Below are 16,134 nucleotides of genomic sequence, written 5' to 3'. Positions count from 1 at the left end.
CAGAAAAGATTCTTTTGAGTCAAAGTGAAATCAATTTTCTACAAATTGGTCTAAATTTATCACAATTATTAACCACAAAATAATTGATTCCATAATTACTCATCCCCTTCAAGTCAGTATTTAATAGATGCACCTTTGGCAGCAATTACAGCCTTGAGTCTGTGTGGATAGGTCTCTACCTGCTTTGCACATCTGGACACTACAATTTTTCCCCATTCTTCTTTACAAAACTGTTCAAGCTCTGTCAGATTGCATGGGGATTGTGAGTGAACAGCCATTTTCAAGTCCAGCCACAAATTCAAAATTGGATTGAGGCCTGGTCTCAGACTTGGCCACTCCAGGACATTAACTTTGTTGTTTTTAAAGTTACTCCGGTGTAGCTTTGGCTTTGTGCTTGGTTTCATTGTCTTGCTGGAAAACAAATCTTCTCCCAAGTCACAGTTCTCTTGCAGACTGCATCAGGACTTCTCTATATTTTGCTGTATTCAATTTACCCTCTACCTACACAAGCCCTCCAAGACATGCTGCAGTGAAGCATCCCCACAGCGTGATGTAGCCAACAATATGCTTCATGGTAGGGATGGTGTGTTTTTGATTATGTGCAGTGCTTGGCTTACACGAAACATAACATTTACTCCAATGGCCAAAAAGCTCAATTTTGGTTTCTTCAGACCACAGAACCTTCTTCCAGCTGACTTCAGAGTCTTTTACATGCCTTTTGGCAAACTCTAGCTGAGACTTCATGTGAGTTCTTTTCAACAGTGGCTTTCTCTTTGCCCTTCTCCCATAAAGCTGTGACTGGTGAAGCACTCGGGCAACAACTGTATGCACAGTCTCTTCCATCTCAGCCACTGAAGCTTGTAACTCCTCCAGGGTTGTCATGGGTCTCTTGGTGGCCTCCCTCACTAGTCCACTTCTTGCATGGTCACTCAGTTTTTGAGGATAGCCTGCTCTAGGCAGATATACTGCTGTGCCACTCTTTCCATTTCTTGATGATATTCAGTGACTTGGAAATGTTCTTGTATCCATCTCTGACTTCTGCTTTCAATAACTGTTGTGTGGAGTTGCTTGGAGTGTTCCTTTGTCTTCATGGTGTAGTTTTTGCCAGGATTCTGACTCACCAGCAGTTGGACCTTCCAGATACAGGTGTATTTTTACTACAATCAATTGAAACACCCTGACTGCACACTAGTGATCACCATTTAACTAATAATGTGACTTCTAAAACCAATTGGCTATACCAGTGATGATTTGGCAGGTCATAATAAGGAGGGTGAATATTTATGCTATCAATTATTTTCTGGTTTATATTTGTAATTAATTTAGCTCAATTTGTAGAGATCTGTTTTCTCTTTCAACATGAAAGAGTCTATTTCTGTTGATCAGTGTCAAAATAAGGCAAATTAAATCCACTGTGATTCAATGTTGTAAAACAATAAAACATGAGAACTTCCAAGGGGGCGGGGTGAATACTTTTGAAAGACTCTATCTGTAAAATAACTGTGTGGTTATCATTATGATACAATAATTGTAAAACACTGTTGCTGACAATCAAGAATTAACCAAAAATTTTCTCTTCAGCCAGAAAGTTGTAGTAACAAATATTAAATCTCACTTGATAAGATTTAAATTTCTTAAATAGAGATTTTGAGCATAACAAATTTTACATTTATTTTCTTTCTTGTCTCATTTTTCTCACCCTCATTACAATGTTTCCTCATTTCTTTATCCCACCAGATCTGATTCCTCCTCTCTAGCTCACCCTCCTTTGGTCTTGTAGTTATATTTCAAACCCTAAACTTCATTTTTAAAAAAGTGACTGGTTCCTACTGTTCCTGAAAATCCCTAATATCCTGTTCCCCTAGCTGCATCATTGCAAACTTACAGCAAATTAATTAGGTGGAGTTTTTGAAAATTAGGATGTGCAAGTGTAGGTTAAACTCAAAAGGCTCACTGCAGCAAAAAGCTGCTGGGTCAGAAAATTTCAAAGTACCAACAAATATTATTGAGCTTTTTAAAACTGGTGTTCATCACAATCACAAATGAGATACTGAAGAACCAGTCTGCACAATGTTTACTTCCTTCACTTGATTTATACTGAAGCACAATAAACTAATAAGGTAAAAAAGATACAAAAACAATTGTTTGAAATTTCTGCATTGCAACTGGCATGTTCTGACATTCAATTAACTTTTATATATATCCACTCTGAACGCTGATACATGGTTGTTTCCGTTCCAAATACTTTCTAAATTCCCAGTCTCTCTCACATTTTAGGAAATAATGTATCATTTTTACATTTGTGCCTTTTCTCAGGATAGCAGTACTCAACTGGAATCTTCCTGGTATACTATCCAAATTAGCTTACTCTTTTTAATCAGACAACCACTGCTTTCTGATTAATGTCCAGTGTAGATAAACGACTCAACTACCTTGGTAAAAATTTTTTCTGCTTTTTGATTATTTTTCTCCCTTTTTTTTTAACCTTTTTATTCTAGCATCTTCCCCCTTCCTTTCCAGAACTGACGAAGGGTCTTGGCCTGAAATGTTGACCATTTATTGCTTTCCATGGATGCTGTCTGAACTGTGGAGTTCCTCCAGCATTTACTATGTGTTGCATCTGCAGAATTTCTTGTGTTTATTATTTTTTTCTCTCTCTCTTAACCCTTTTTCTTCCCCACTCTAGTTCTCTTTCTCTATCCGAGTTCACTATTTCAACTTATTGTTCCTGGGTCAGTTCTTCCATTTCAGTTGATTACACAGTTCCCTATCCTGGTTTCTGAGATCTCTGTAGACAGAGTGCTACCATTTCCAACAACTTGTACTGCATAATAGTTGCATTTTACTGACATTTTACGGGCTGAGAATAGTTGGCTGAGCGCAAACTCACATTCAACATCGGCAAGGTCAAGGAACTGATTGTGGACTTCAGGAAGGAGAAGTTGTGAGAACACACACCAGTCCCCATTGAAGGTCAGAGGTCAGCATTCTGACTGGCCTCATCACTGCTTGGAATGGAGGCACCAATGCAAAGGAGCACAAGAGACTGCAGAGGGTTAAAGACTCGGTTAGCTTCATCATAGGCATGGCTTTCCTCAACATCAAGGGGATCCTCAAAGGGCAGTGCCTGCACCAACTGGGACACGTCCTCCTCATTTCTACTGTCAGGGAGCCTGTTAATTGATTTAGGAACAGCTTCTTCCCCTTCATCATCAGATTTCTGAACAGTCCATGAATCTATGAACACTATACTTCATTATTACCTTTTTTGGCACTGTTTATTTATTTTGTACTTTAGACCCTAAGACATAGGAGCAGAATCAGTCCATTTGGCTCATTGAGTCTGCTCCGCCATTCCATCATGGCTGATTTATTATTCCTCTCAACCCCATTATCCTGCCTTCTCCCCATAACCTTTGATGCCGGATTAATCAAAAACCTATCGACCTCTGCCTTGAATATACCCAATGAACTGGCCTGCACAGATGTCTGTAGCATTCCTATGGTAACCACAGATTTACCACCCTTCTGCCGACAGAAATTTTTCCTCATCTCTGTTTTAAATAGATGTCTCTCTAATCCGAAGCTGTGCCCTCTGGTCTTAGACTCTCCCACTATAGGAAACATCCTTTCCATGTCCATTCTATCTAGGCCTTTCAATATCTGACAGGCTTCAATGAAATCCCTCTTCATTTTTCAAAATCCCTGCCAGTCTAGGCCCAGAGCCATCAAATGCTCCTCATATGTTAACCCTTTCATTCCTGGGAACATTCTCTGGACTCTCTCCAATGCAAGCACATCTTTTCTTTGATACTGCTCAAGATACTCCAAGTGCAGTCTGATGAATGCCTTTTAAAGCCTCAGCATCACATCCTTGCTTTTGTATGCTAGTCCTCTCGAAATAAATGCATTTCTCTACCTTACCACTGACTCAACCTGCAAATTAACCCTTAGGGAATCCTGCCCAAGGATTCCCAAATCCCTTTGCACCTCTGATTTTTGAATTTTCTCTTGTTAAGCAGCTTCATATGTGGCACCTTATCAAAGACCTTCTGAAAGTCCAAATAAACAACATCCACTGACTCTCCTTTGCCTATACTGCTTGTTATTTCCTCAATGAATTCCAACAGATTTGTCAAGCAAGATTTCTCCTTTCGAAAACCATGCTGACTATGGCTATTTTATCATGTGCTTCCAAGTATCCTGAATCCTTATCCTTAATAGTAGACTCCAACATCTTTCCAACCACTGAAGTCAAGATAACTGGCCTATTCCTCTTCCCACCCTGTCTCTTGCAATTCCTCCATCTCCGCCGCATCTGCTCTCAGGATGAGGCTTTTCTTTCCAGGATGAAGGAGATGTCTTCCTTTTTTAAACAAAGGGGCTTCCCTTTGTCCACCATCAACTCTGCTCTCAAATGCATCTCTCCCATTTCCCACACATCTGTCCTCACCCCATCCACCCGCCACACCACTCGGGATAGGGTTCCCCTTGTCCTTACCTACCACCCCACCAGCCTCCAGGTCCAACATATAATTCTCCGTAACTTCCGCCACCACCCAACGGGATCCCACTACCAAACACATTTTTCCCTCCCCCCCTCTTTCTGCTTTTCGCAGGGATTGCTCCCTACGCGACTCACTTGTCCACTCGTCCCCCCCCCCATCCCTTCCCACCGATCTCCCTCCTGGCACCTATCCTTGTAAACGGAACAAGTGCTACACCTGCCCTTACACTTCCTCCCTCACCACCATTCAGGGCCCCAGACAGTCCTTCCAGGTGAGGCGACACTTCAGCTGTGAGTCGGCTGGTGCGGTATACTGCGTCCGGTGCTCCTGGTGTGGCCTTATATATATTGGTGAGACCCGACGCAGACTGGGAGACAGTTTCGTGGAACACCTACGCTCGCTCCGCCAGAAAAAGCAGGATCTCCCAGTGGCCACACATTTTAGTTCCACGTCCCATTCCCACTCTGATATGTCTATCCATGGCCTCCTCTATTGTCAAAATGAATCCAAATTCAGGTTGGAGGAACAACACCTTAAATACCGGCTGGGTGGCCTCCAACCTGATGGCATGAACATTGACTTCTCTAACTTCCGTAAATGCCCCTCCTCCCCTTCTTACCCCATCCCTGACATACTTAGTTGTTTGCCTGTTCTCCATCTCCCTCTGGTGCTCCCCCCCTCCTTTCTTTCTCCTGAGGCCTCCCGTCCCATGATCCTTTCCCTTCTCCAGCTCTGTATCACTTTCGCCAATCACCTTTCCAGCTCTTAGCTTCATCTCACCCCCTCCGGTCTTCTCCTATCATTTCGCATTTCCCCCTCCCCCCACTACTTTCAAATCTTTTACTATCTTTCTTTCGGTTAGTCCTGATGAAGGGTCTTGGCCCGAAACGTCGACATCGCTTCTCCCTATAGATGCTGCCTAGTTTGCTGTGTTCTACCAGCATTTTGTGTTTGTGGCCTATATTTTCATTTCTTCTGCCTCCCTCCCTTCAGAGTGCAGTGACATTTGCAATTTTCCATTCCTCTGGAACTATTCCAGAATCTAGTGATTCTTGAAAGATCATGACTAATGCCTTCGCAATCTCTTAAGCTTCCTCTTTCAGAACCCTGGGGAGTAGTCTATCTGGTCCAGGTGACTTATCTCCTTCAGACCTTTCAGCTTCACAAGCACCCTCTCCCTAGTAATATCAATGAGACTCTTGCATTTGTAGCATTCTGCTAACATCTTTCATAGTGAAAGCTGATGCAAAATACTTATTCAGTTCTTCTGTCATTTCCTTGTCCCCAATTACTAGCTATCCAGCATCATTTCCCAGCAGTCCAATATCCACTCATCTCTCATTTATTCTTTATATATTTGAAAAAACTTTTTTGTGTCCTCTATTGGCAAGTTTAATGCCAAATTCCATCTTTTCTCTCTTTATGGTTTTTTTTAGTTGCTTTCTGTTGGTTTTTAAAAGCTTCCCAATCCTTTAACTTCTCACTAATTTTTGCCCTCTCTTTTGCTTTTATTTTGTCTTTGATTTTTCTTGTCAACCTCGGTTGTTTCATCCTCCCATTAGAATATTTCATCTTTGGGATATATCTTTCCTATGCCTTCTGAATTTCCCCCAGAAACATTAGCCATTGCTGTTCTGCCATAATCGCTTTTGGTGTCCCCTTCCAAACTTTGGCCAGACGTTCTCTCATGCCTCTGTAATTCCCTGAACTTTAGTGTAATCTTGTTAAATCTAGTGTAATATTGTGATATTTAGCTTCTCCCTCTCAAAATAGAGACTGTATTTTATCATATTATGATCACTGTCTCCTAAGGAGTCCTTTACCTTAAGCTCCCGAATCAAATCAGTCCCTCAGCCAAGCATTATTCTGCCAAATCATCCTATTTTTGTGCTCATTTGTGTGTGGCACAGGCAGCAATCTAGAGGAGGTCCTGCTTTTCAGCTTTCCACATAACTCCCTAAATTCTCTCTTCAGGACTTCCTCCCTTTTCCTACCTATGCCATTGGTCCCAATATATACCCAGACTCCTGGCTGCTCACCCTCCTCTTTAGAATGCTGTGGATCTGATCCGAGATGTTCTTGACCCTGGTTCCTGGGAGACAACATACTACCTGGATGTCTGCTTTCTGCTCCTTCAACTATGGAATCCCCCATCACTATAGAAATCCTCTTCTTTCCCACCCCTTCCTTTATGAGCCATGGAGCCAGACTCAGCACCAAAGACCTGGTTGCTGCAGCTCACCCTGGTAGGCTATCACTCTCCCCAACAATATCCAAAGGGGTATACTTATTATTGAGGGTAACAGCCACCGGGGTACTCTGCACGAGCTGGCTATTCCCTTTCCCCCTCCTGACAGTCACCAAGGTACTGGCCTGCTGCAACTTAGGGGTGACTACCTTCCTTTAGCTCCCATCTATCACCTCCCCATTCTTCCATATCAGCTGAAGGTCATCCAGCTGCATCTCCAGTTCCTGAACATTGTCTCTAAGGAGCTACAGCTTGGTACACTTCATGCAGATGAAGTTATCAGGGAGACTGGAGGTCTCCCAGATTTCTCACATCTCAGACATAAGACATACCACTATCTTCAAACTCATTCTCAGTGCACTAGCTTCATACTAACAAACAAAAACTTACTAGAAACTTACTTATTTACTCAAAACATCCACCTGTACTTGCCCAAGCCTGACCACTCTAACGCTGGCCCACTCCAACAATGGCCACTCCGCTTACATCTCCCTTCTTTTAGTGGCCCTGTACTGATTGCTTTATAGTAACTTTACGTTTGTGCATTGTACTGTTCTTGCAAAACAGCAAACTTCTTGTCATATATGACAGTGAAAATAAGCCTGATTGTGATTCTGGATAGAATAAATAAATTAAATAAAAGGCTTCAGTTGACATACGACAGAAAGAGAACATGGATGGCTTCCATACAACTTAAACAATATAATAAGGCATATAACCACCATTGTTAGTTTGCACTACATACAGTGTATCTCTAATGCAAAGCATTAAAAAATGCAGTAATTTAAGTTTGCTGACAACATCACTGTTGGTGGCCCAATCACAGGTGGTGATGAATAAGAATATAGGAGGAAGATTCAAATTATGGTTGAGTGATGCCACAACAACAACCTCTTCACTCATGTTAACAAAAACTAAAGAGGAAATATGGTCTGCCTCAGGAATTGCTGCTGCAGTTCTACACTGCAGTCATTGAGTCTGTCCTGTGCACCTCCATCACTGTGTGGTTTGGAGCCGCCACCAAGCAGGATAGAACCAGACTACAGCGCACAGTGAGGACTGCCGAGCGCATCATTGGAGCCTCCCTGCCCTCTATTGTGGACCTGTACTCTTCCAGGTTGAAGAAGAGGGCGGGGAACATCATAAAGGACTCCTTCCATCCTGCGCACGGTCTGTTTGACCGTCTGGTAGGCGCTTCGGATCCCTCCAGACTAAGACTAATAGGCACTGGAGAAGTTTTTTCCCTACTGCGGTCCCTTTGCTGAACAGTTAACTGCCGGTTAACTGTCGGCTAACTATTACTTGGATTGCACTACCTGTATGTAAAATCTATATTTTCATTTATATTTATCATTATTTTGTTATGAGCAGAGAGACAACATCTACCGGAAGTAAATTCCTTGTATGTGCACAGGTACTTGGCGATTAAAGTCTGATTCTGATTCTGATTATCAATTACAGCAGAAAGAAACCAGAGATCTATGAGCTGGTCCTCATTAGGGGGATCAGAGGTGGAGAAGATCAGTAGCTTTAAATTACTTAGCTTTATCATATCACAGTATCTGTCCAGGGGCCAGCACATTAAGTGCCATCTCAAAGAAGGCATGAAAGTGCCTCTACTTTCTTAGAAGTTTGCACAGATCTGGCATGTCACCAAAAGCTTTGACAAACTTCTATCGATGCACAGTGAAGAGTATCCTAACTAGTTGCATCCACAGCCTGGTATGGAAACGCCAATGCCCAGGAACAGAAGTGACTAGAGAAAGTGTTAGATATAGCCCGGTCCATCAATGGGAAAGCCCTCGCCACCAGTTATCAAATTTACACAAAGTGCTGCCACGTCAAAGCAGAGTCCATCATCAAAGACTGCCACCATCCAGGCAATGCTCTCGTTTCACTATTACCATCAGCAGAAAGGCCAGAAGTCTTAGGTTGCAAGCCAAGTTCAGATACAGTTATTACTCGAAAACTATCAGGCTTCTGAACCGGCGCGGATAACTTCACTCACTATATCTCTGATCTGATTCTATAATCTCCAGCTTCACTTTCAAGGACACTTTACAACTCTAGTTCACAAAACTGTTTCTTTTACACAAGTTGTCTTGTTTTGGTTGCTTGTTGTTCTTTATTTTTGGATAGTTTTTCATAAATTCTATTGTGTTCCTTTATTTTCGTATAAATGACTGCAAGAAAATTAATCTCAAGGTAACATACAGGTATATGCAGTTTGATAATAAACATTGAAGCACCCTATACTGATACCTCCATGCTGTTTCTGTGGTCATAGTACTTGCTAATGCAGTTCTAGCCCAGCATGTGAGAAGTAACACACGAGGGAAATTAATCAACCTGTTTCGCCCTGGAGTGCACAAACACTGATACTTTGGATTGGAAAATCAAAACAAACAAATGTCTGTTTAGTTACTTGAATCACCTTTACAACCTTCCATGTTCGATAGCTGACAGTTTTATTTTGATGGATTAATACAGCACAAGAGCAAAGTGTTTAAACAGACCAGAGTTTCTTTCAAGGGAGGGATGGGTGCAAAGCAAAGCAAAATCCTACCCAGTGATGTTTTGATAAATCTTTATAAATTACTGGTTGTGTGTCCAGTTCTGCAAATCACCCTTTAGGAAGGATATTGCAACACTCCAAAGAACACAAAGATTTCCCAGAACGATACTTAGAACAGAGAAAGAAAAGGTGTAATAAAAATAAGAAAGGAAGAGTTCAGTTACAATTTGTGACTAGAGAAACAAATAAAAAATGTTTCATTAGTAAAAGTGTCTATAACTGGATAATACAGATTTAACATAATTGGCAAAAGGTTCAGTGGGATAAGAAATTTCTTGTAAGTGCTTCTCTCACTTTCTCCAACCCAATGGTCACTCAGTTGGTTCCCAGTTATGCCTGACTTTTCATTGGCTATGTGGAACAAACCTTCCCTGGTGATGCTCCCCAACTCATCCTGCGATACACTGATGACTGCATTGGTGCTGCTTCATGCACCTGTGTTGAGCTCGTCAATTTCATCAACTTCCACCCTGTCCTGAAATTCACTTGGTCCATTTCTGACATCTCTCAATCTTCACTCAATCTCTCTGTCACCAACTCTGGGAATGTTTTCATGATAAACTTGAACAAATTAAAAAGAGGTAGGAAGATTTTAGAAAGGAACTCTATAAGCCTAGGCTTACAGCAAATGAAGGCAATGTCATCAGCTGTAGAGTGATTAAATTTAGGAGCAGTCCAGAAGCCGGCTTGGGTGGACCTCGATACTTGGAGAGTTCTATGCTTGGAGGAGATTACAAGGAAGGGATAGAGAGATCTGAAAACAAAAAAAAAAGCATTTTCAAACCTTCATCAAGGAGCAAAGAATTGGATGTAAATGCAAGTTAAGACTCCTGCCAGAGTTTACAGAAGATAGAAAGTTTGAAATAAGATAGAAAACGTGTAAATATTCAATAGGCTTGGCAACATTTGTGAGAGAGAAACAGGATTGATATTTCAGGTCCATTACATCCCCTCCAGTTCTGACAAGAGTTCACTCCCGTAATCGCAGGGCTCTGCCGAGGGTGGTGCGGACAGCCCAGCGCATCTGTAGTTGTGAACTTCCCAAGATTCTGGACATTTACAAGGACAGGTGTGTAAGAAGGATCTTTGAGGACCCAAATCATCCCAACCACTATCTATTCCAGCTGCTACCATCCGGAAAACAGTACTGCAGCATAAAAGCCAGGACCAACAGGCTCTGGGACAGCTTCTACAACTTGGCCATCAGACTGATTAATTCCTGCTGATTTGAGTGTAGTCTATATTACACTGACTGTTCTATTTATTACAAATTATTATGATTGTACATGGCACACTTAGATGGAGATGTAACATAAAATTTTTTACTTATCATGTATGCGAAGGATGTAAGAAATAAAGTTAATTCAATTCAATTCAATTCACTCCTTTTCTCCACTGATACCTGGCCTGCTGGGTAAATCGGCACTTTCTCATTATTTCACATTTTCCAGCTCTTGTAGAAAAAGGGAGGCAGGCTGACTCTGTTAGAAGTGCACAGTGTAGAGATAACAAATATCTGAGTGAAACATTTACCAGAAGAGCTGAGGTAGGGGTAGAGTTGGTAAAATGTACAGCAGCGGCACAAACAGACAATGAGAGCATAGTTATGTGATTGGAGATGAGTGTGACTTTAGTAATAGTTTCATTTAACCCCAGGGACAGGGATGGAGATGGTGACACATAAAATTAAAACAGGAAGTACTAGAACATTCAGCAGTTCAGAAACAGAATGAGTGCTTCAATTTAAAGACTTGTCACACAAGGTGCTGAATTAAACATTAATTGTTTCTTCCTTCACGAACACTGTCTGATCTGTTGTGTATTTCTAGCACCTTCTCAGTCCTGAAGAAGGGTCTCAGCCCAAAACATCGACAGTTTATTCACATCTATAGATGCTGCCTGACCTACTGAGTTCCTCCAACATTTTGTGTGTTACTTTCTAAATCTTTCAGATCTCTCCATCCCTTACTTACAGATTTCCAACATCTACAGTTTTAAACAAAAATTTCAATTGTTGGAGAAGTGCAAGTGGCAATTACTAAATTCAGGTGTTTTACAGTTTTCTCAGGAAAATGTCACAGAAAATTAATCTGCAGTGAACATGCAACAGTCTTTGTGAATCACAGTTGCACAACGTAAACCATGTTGCCCTGGGAGCGAAGTAAGGATTACTTACTTAGATTTCATCCTTCGGGCTCCCCAAATGATTACATTCCCCCAAATAGGACAGCAACCTTCCAACTAAACACAACCCCATGAGGGCCAGGTGCAGACCCCTTGAGCCTTTTATCATGACAGTCCTTCAAATCATTTCCTTCGCATTTCCTCCTCCTTTCACCAATTCATGGCAGCTTAGCTACTTGCCATCCTGACTCTGTGGCTCAGTCTTATCGCCTCTGAGATTTGATGCTGATCCTTGTGGAATATTCTCCTCTTCCTTCCAGCTCCCATTCTATGTAAAGTACATTCCACCCTCAACATTATTCTCTGAGACCCAGTCCATTCTCACCACAAAGTGCCCAACCTTGTACCAGTGCCAACAGGGGCAGACTGAGAGTCAAGAAAGCTGCTGCACCCTTTCAGTGGACTTCGGCATCAGGGAAGTGTGTAGCAGGGTTAGTGACAATGTAAACGGTGAACAGAGAGAGCCCTGCTTAGCGTCCAACATCCAGATCACTTTCAGTGGACTTGGGCATCAGGGAAGTGTGTAGCAGGGTTAGTGACAACGTAAACGGTGAACAGAGAGAGCCCTGCTTAGCGTCCAACATCCAGATCACTTTCAGTGGACTTGGGCATCAGGGAAGTGTGTAGCAGGGTTAGTGACAACGTAAACGGTGAACAGAGCCCTGCTTAGCGTCCAACATCCAGATCACTTTCTTGGTATTGACATTTGCTTGGCAGAAATTTCTGCCTGTGCATTTGTTACATGAGTATGCACTGGTTTAGAGACAGTGGAGGCAGTGGGGAGGGAGAGTTGGGATGGCCAGCACTCAGGTGGAACTGATGCTGAATTTTTAGATGACCCTGTCCAGAGACAAGAGCAGAATGAGAAACAGGGGAGGTTGAAGAGAGATCTTTGGTGAACACTGGGTAAGGCTGCAGGAGAAGCAAAGGGAGGCTACGGTGATGGTACAACTGTTCAATTACTAGAGTAGTAGTGGCAGCTGTGCTATTTCAATTCAGATTAATGATCTGGAATTTTAAGAAAACTAACCAGCCTTCAGTAATGGATGACAACAAACCACCAAACCATAAACATAGCTGTTTATTGACATCCTTCAAGGGAAGAAGTCTGCTGATCATACTTGGCCTGGATCCACTAATATGACTGACCCTTAAGTAGCCTCTACAATGACCCAGCAAACCACTCCGTTCAAGGATAGTTACAAATAGGAGGTCTGGGGCATGTAACATCTTGCCACAGGTGACCAAATCCCCAAAACGTGAAAAAGAGACAAACCTTTGCAGGATGTTTTCTGACTATCACTGGATAGGTGAGAACAGTATGAGGTGAAAATGGATCAGTTGGTTGAACAACGGAGAGGGATCACACACAACGTATATTACTATAATCCGGAATATTCAATTTGAAAGTCAAAAGTAGTTTCTAAAAGGGATTGGATATATGAAAAAAAGTAATATTTGTGCAATTGTAATGTAACAGACTACTTGTGGAACGGCAGCAGTACATAACCATTAAAAGAAAAATAAATTCTTGCAACTTATTACTGAAGTTTTAAGGCCTTAATGCAAATATGAGCTATTTTTCACAGAAAATTGGACCTAACTGGTAAAGCCAACAATAACTGTCCTTCTCCACTTGAGGTACGTTAGGGGAGGTTTGAGATACTCCCATGTCAGGCTGGATCAGGACAGCAGCTTTCCTCCCCTGACCAACACCAGATGAGCTTTACCAACATTCCAGATGTTTCATGCCAGTCACCTAGTCTCTTGTCAGTCACTTTTACAGATATTTGCTATTTCTTGAATTCCACATTTTTAACTAATACAGTACTGACATTCTTCAGACACCAGCTTGATATCTCTGCATCAACAGTCTATGGTTCTGAATAATTAATACCATAGAAGGCATAGACTATCGATACAGAGGTATCTGTTGGTATCATACATTACTGAATGGTAAGTTCAAACTATTGTCTATTCAAGTATACTATTCACACAAGTGATGATATAGGGAGTTATCCAGTCAGGCAGAGCAGGCCACTCCCAGGTCTGACTCCCAGACTGTGCCCAGCTAACCAAGCAGGCCAGGAGTTTCCAATTCTGATCATCCTGCGGCCTTTGTACAAACACGGATATCAGGACCAGGCAAATCTACTGTCGACGTTTGCATATTAATAAAGACCAGTTAAACAACATGCCTAGCACTCACAACAGAATCTACCTCAGCAGAGAAACAATAAGAACCCAAGAGGAGAAACTGGTTTAAAAATTAGGCATGTGTGATGGCTCAGTTTAAAAAAAATCCATAGTTAAACCAGCTAGGGTAAACAGGTTTGGATTTTGCTGTTGCAGCAATTAAGAATTGTTGTTTTCAGTTTCATACTTACTGTACAAGTTACATTAAAACTACAGATTAAGAGTGCATGATACATTGGTCAGCAGGGAATTACACCGGGCTGCTCTAATGCATAAGGTTACAAGTGGTTTCTCAAACAAAATTCTCAGTGATCACATGCAGTTTCTTTCCATCTGAAAATGCTACATAGACAACAAAGGGGCATAAAATAATAAAAAAATACACAATAAAATCAGAGTTCAAATAAATAGACTGCACAGAGAAACCTATCTGTAAAATGATAACAGGTAGAACTTAGTCAGCAAGATCAGCATTATAAACTGCCTCAGGCTCTTTTTGGAATGTGGTCAAATAAAATGCGAATATGCAAGAGGAGTCAGGGCAGTTGAGTTTTAAGGAAGAACTTGAAAGGAGTAAAGACAGGTAAGGAGATTAGGGAGAGTGTTGGCAGCGAACTACAGGTCTACCAGTAAAACAGATTAAATTCGGTTTAATCAACACATCGTACTTGTAATCTGAAAGGAACTAATGATGTCATTAAAATCCATCAGACAAAATCAATTGCCAAAATGAGAACTGGTCGGTCAGTGATTATCGATGAACCAACACAGTGGATGGATTTGGTAATCGGCCTGACAAATTTGTTGCTGCAGGTACATACCTCAGACATGGCTTGTGAGTCAGCAGGCTAATGTAGAGAGATATGCCTCTTCCATGTCAGACACTTTCAAAGAGTTTCCCAGCAATGATTAACCCCAACAAGGGAGCTAAAGAGCCTCCAGTAAAACTGAATTTTCACACGAGAAAAGCTCCCTAGCAAGCAGCAAGGCACAGACCATCTCAACTAGAGCACCTTGCAGCAAGGAAGTGTGATCAGACAAGCAGAAAGGTGTCTCAAATTACTTTACTCCTACAAACCAATCACAACTAATTTGACCTGAAACTATGAAGTCACTGAGTACTCTCGTACACTGATGGCCAGTTTCAGTGTGAAAGCAAATACCACCTGATACCCAAATGACTTAGCAAAATACCCAGACTTTGCCAAAACTTAATTATAATGATGGCTTAAGGCAGTATCAGAAAATGTTTCATTTAAGTCACAGATTTAAACATACTGAAGATTGGTTTCATTTTTCCCCCACTGGTCTAAAACTCCACCCTTCTTTCACCATGTGAACTTATAAACAATATCTGTTCCTTCCTGTGATGCCAAATCTGATGAAAGGTAACATTGTGGGAGCAATTCAGCATTTACCACAGGTATTCAGTGACAGCACAGGTAATACACGGGAAAGGCTCTGAAGCTGAAAGCAGCAGCTGAATCTCGTGACCAACAGAACTATACTCCCACACTTCAATAGACAACAGGGCCATATTTCAGAAATTACGACCTGGAATAATTGGGAAAACAGATTTCAAAATCGTAGAAAAGTCACAGCATCAAAGGGTGCCATTTGGCCTGTCAAGTCTGTACGAACAATCTAATTCATCCCACTTCCCCATCTACTGCACAAGCCCTACAACTACTTTCTTTTCTAGTGTTTGAACAGCTCCAATATTGAATGCCATGCTTGAATCATCCTTGATTTTAGCCCTTCCAGTGCATGACAAGCACTCAATGCAATGGTTAATCTCGTCATTGCATGTGTTCATATATATACCTGCGGGGATGGCAAGAAATCTCAATTTTAAGTGCTGACTGAACAACTTGCTCTGTAAAGAAGCATTTCCCTCAAGCAGCTTCTGATCCTTTTGCCACTCTGGTTCCTTGTTTTTGACCCTTTCACCCAAAGGATCAGCTTCGCCCATCTACTCCATCTATGACTTCCACAGCTTCAGAAGATGCCTGTGATATTGCACGAATACCCACTCAGCACCAACTTTCCCAAAAATAAATTGGAAATTCTTGAAGGGAAATTTGAAGGAAATTCTGCAGCAATATGAAGAAAGAACTTGTTTATTTCTATTCTTGCACTACTTATTTAGTTTACATATTTTATATATATAGTTCCTGTAATTCACAGGTTTTTCCATCATTATATATTGCCATAAAAACAACAAACTTGATTAATCTAATTCTGATTCTGAATCCATTTGTGCTTAAACTGCCACACAGAACATGCTCTTCAAGTTTACTACAGAGGGCCAACTGGTTCAGTGGTGTGCTGCAACATGATGTATTATGTTTTTATTGAAAAGGATGTTTGGATTTCTGAGGCACAGGTGGGGGTGAGTTGTGGGGAGAGCGTGTGGTCACATA

At 41.5% G+C, this 16,134-nt stretch overlaps 1 protein-coding gene across 4 annotated transcripts in view; it reads right to left on the bottom strand.

Moving 5' to 3' along the window:
• shroom3 (shroom family member 3) overlaps positions 1-16,134 on the bottom strand; it is a 429,988-nt gene that overhangs the window by 150,904 nt on the left and 262,950 nt on the right. For 2 of the 4 annotated variants that reach the window (XM_059988831.1, XM_059988833.1), the window contains exon 1: positions 14,533-14,737. The exons of the other annotated variants lie outside the window; for them this stretch is intronic. The gene's annotated coding sequence lies outside the window, so the exon portion shown is untranslated. Of the gene's footprint in view, positions 1-14,532; positions 14,738-16,134 lie in introns of those variants that run through there. 4 annotated transcript variants of the gene reach the window in all.

Source organism: Hypanus sabinus, chromosome 14 (genome assembly GCF_030144855.1).
Source record: "Hypanus sabinus isolate sHypSab1 chromosome 14, sHypSab1.hap1, whole genome shotgun sequence".
NCBI classification, from domain to species: Eukaryota; Metazoa; Chordata; class Chondrichthyes; order Myliobatiformes; family Dasyatidae; genus Hypanus; species Hypanus sabinus.
The sequence above is the reverse complement of the archived record's forward strand: the minus strand, read 5'-3'. Positions and strand labels throughout refer to the sequence as shown.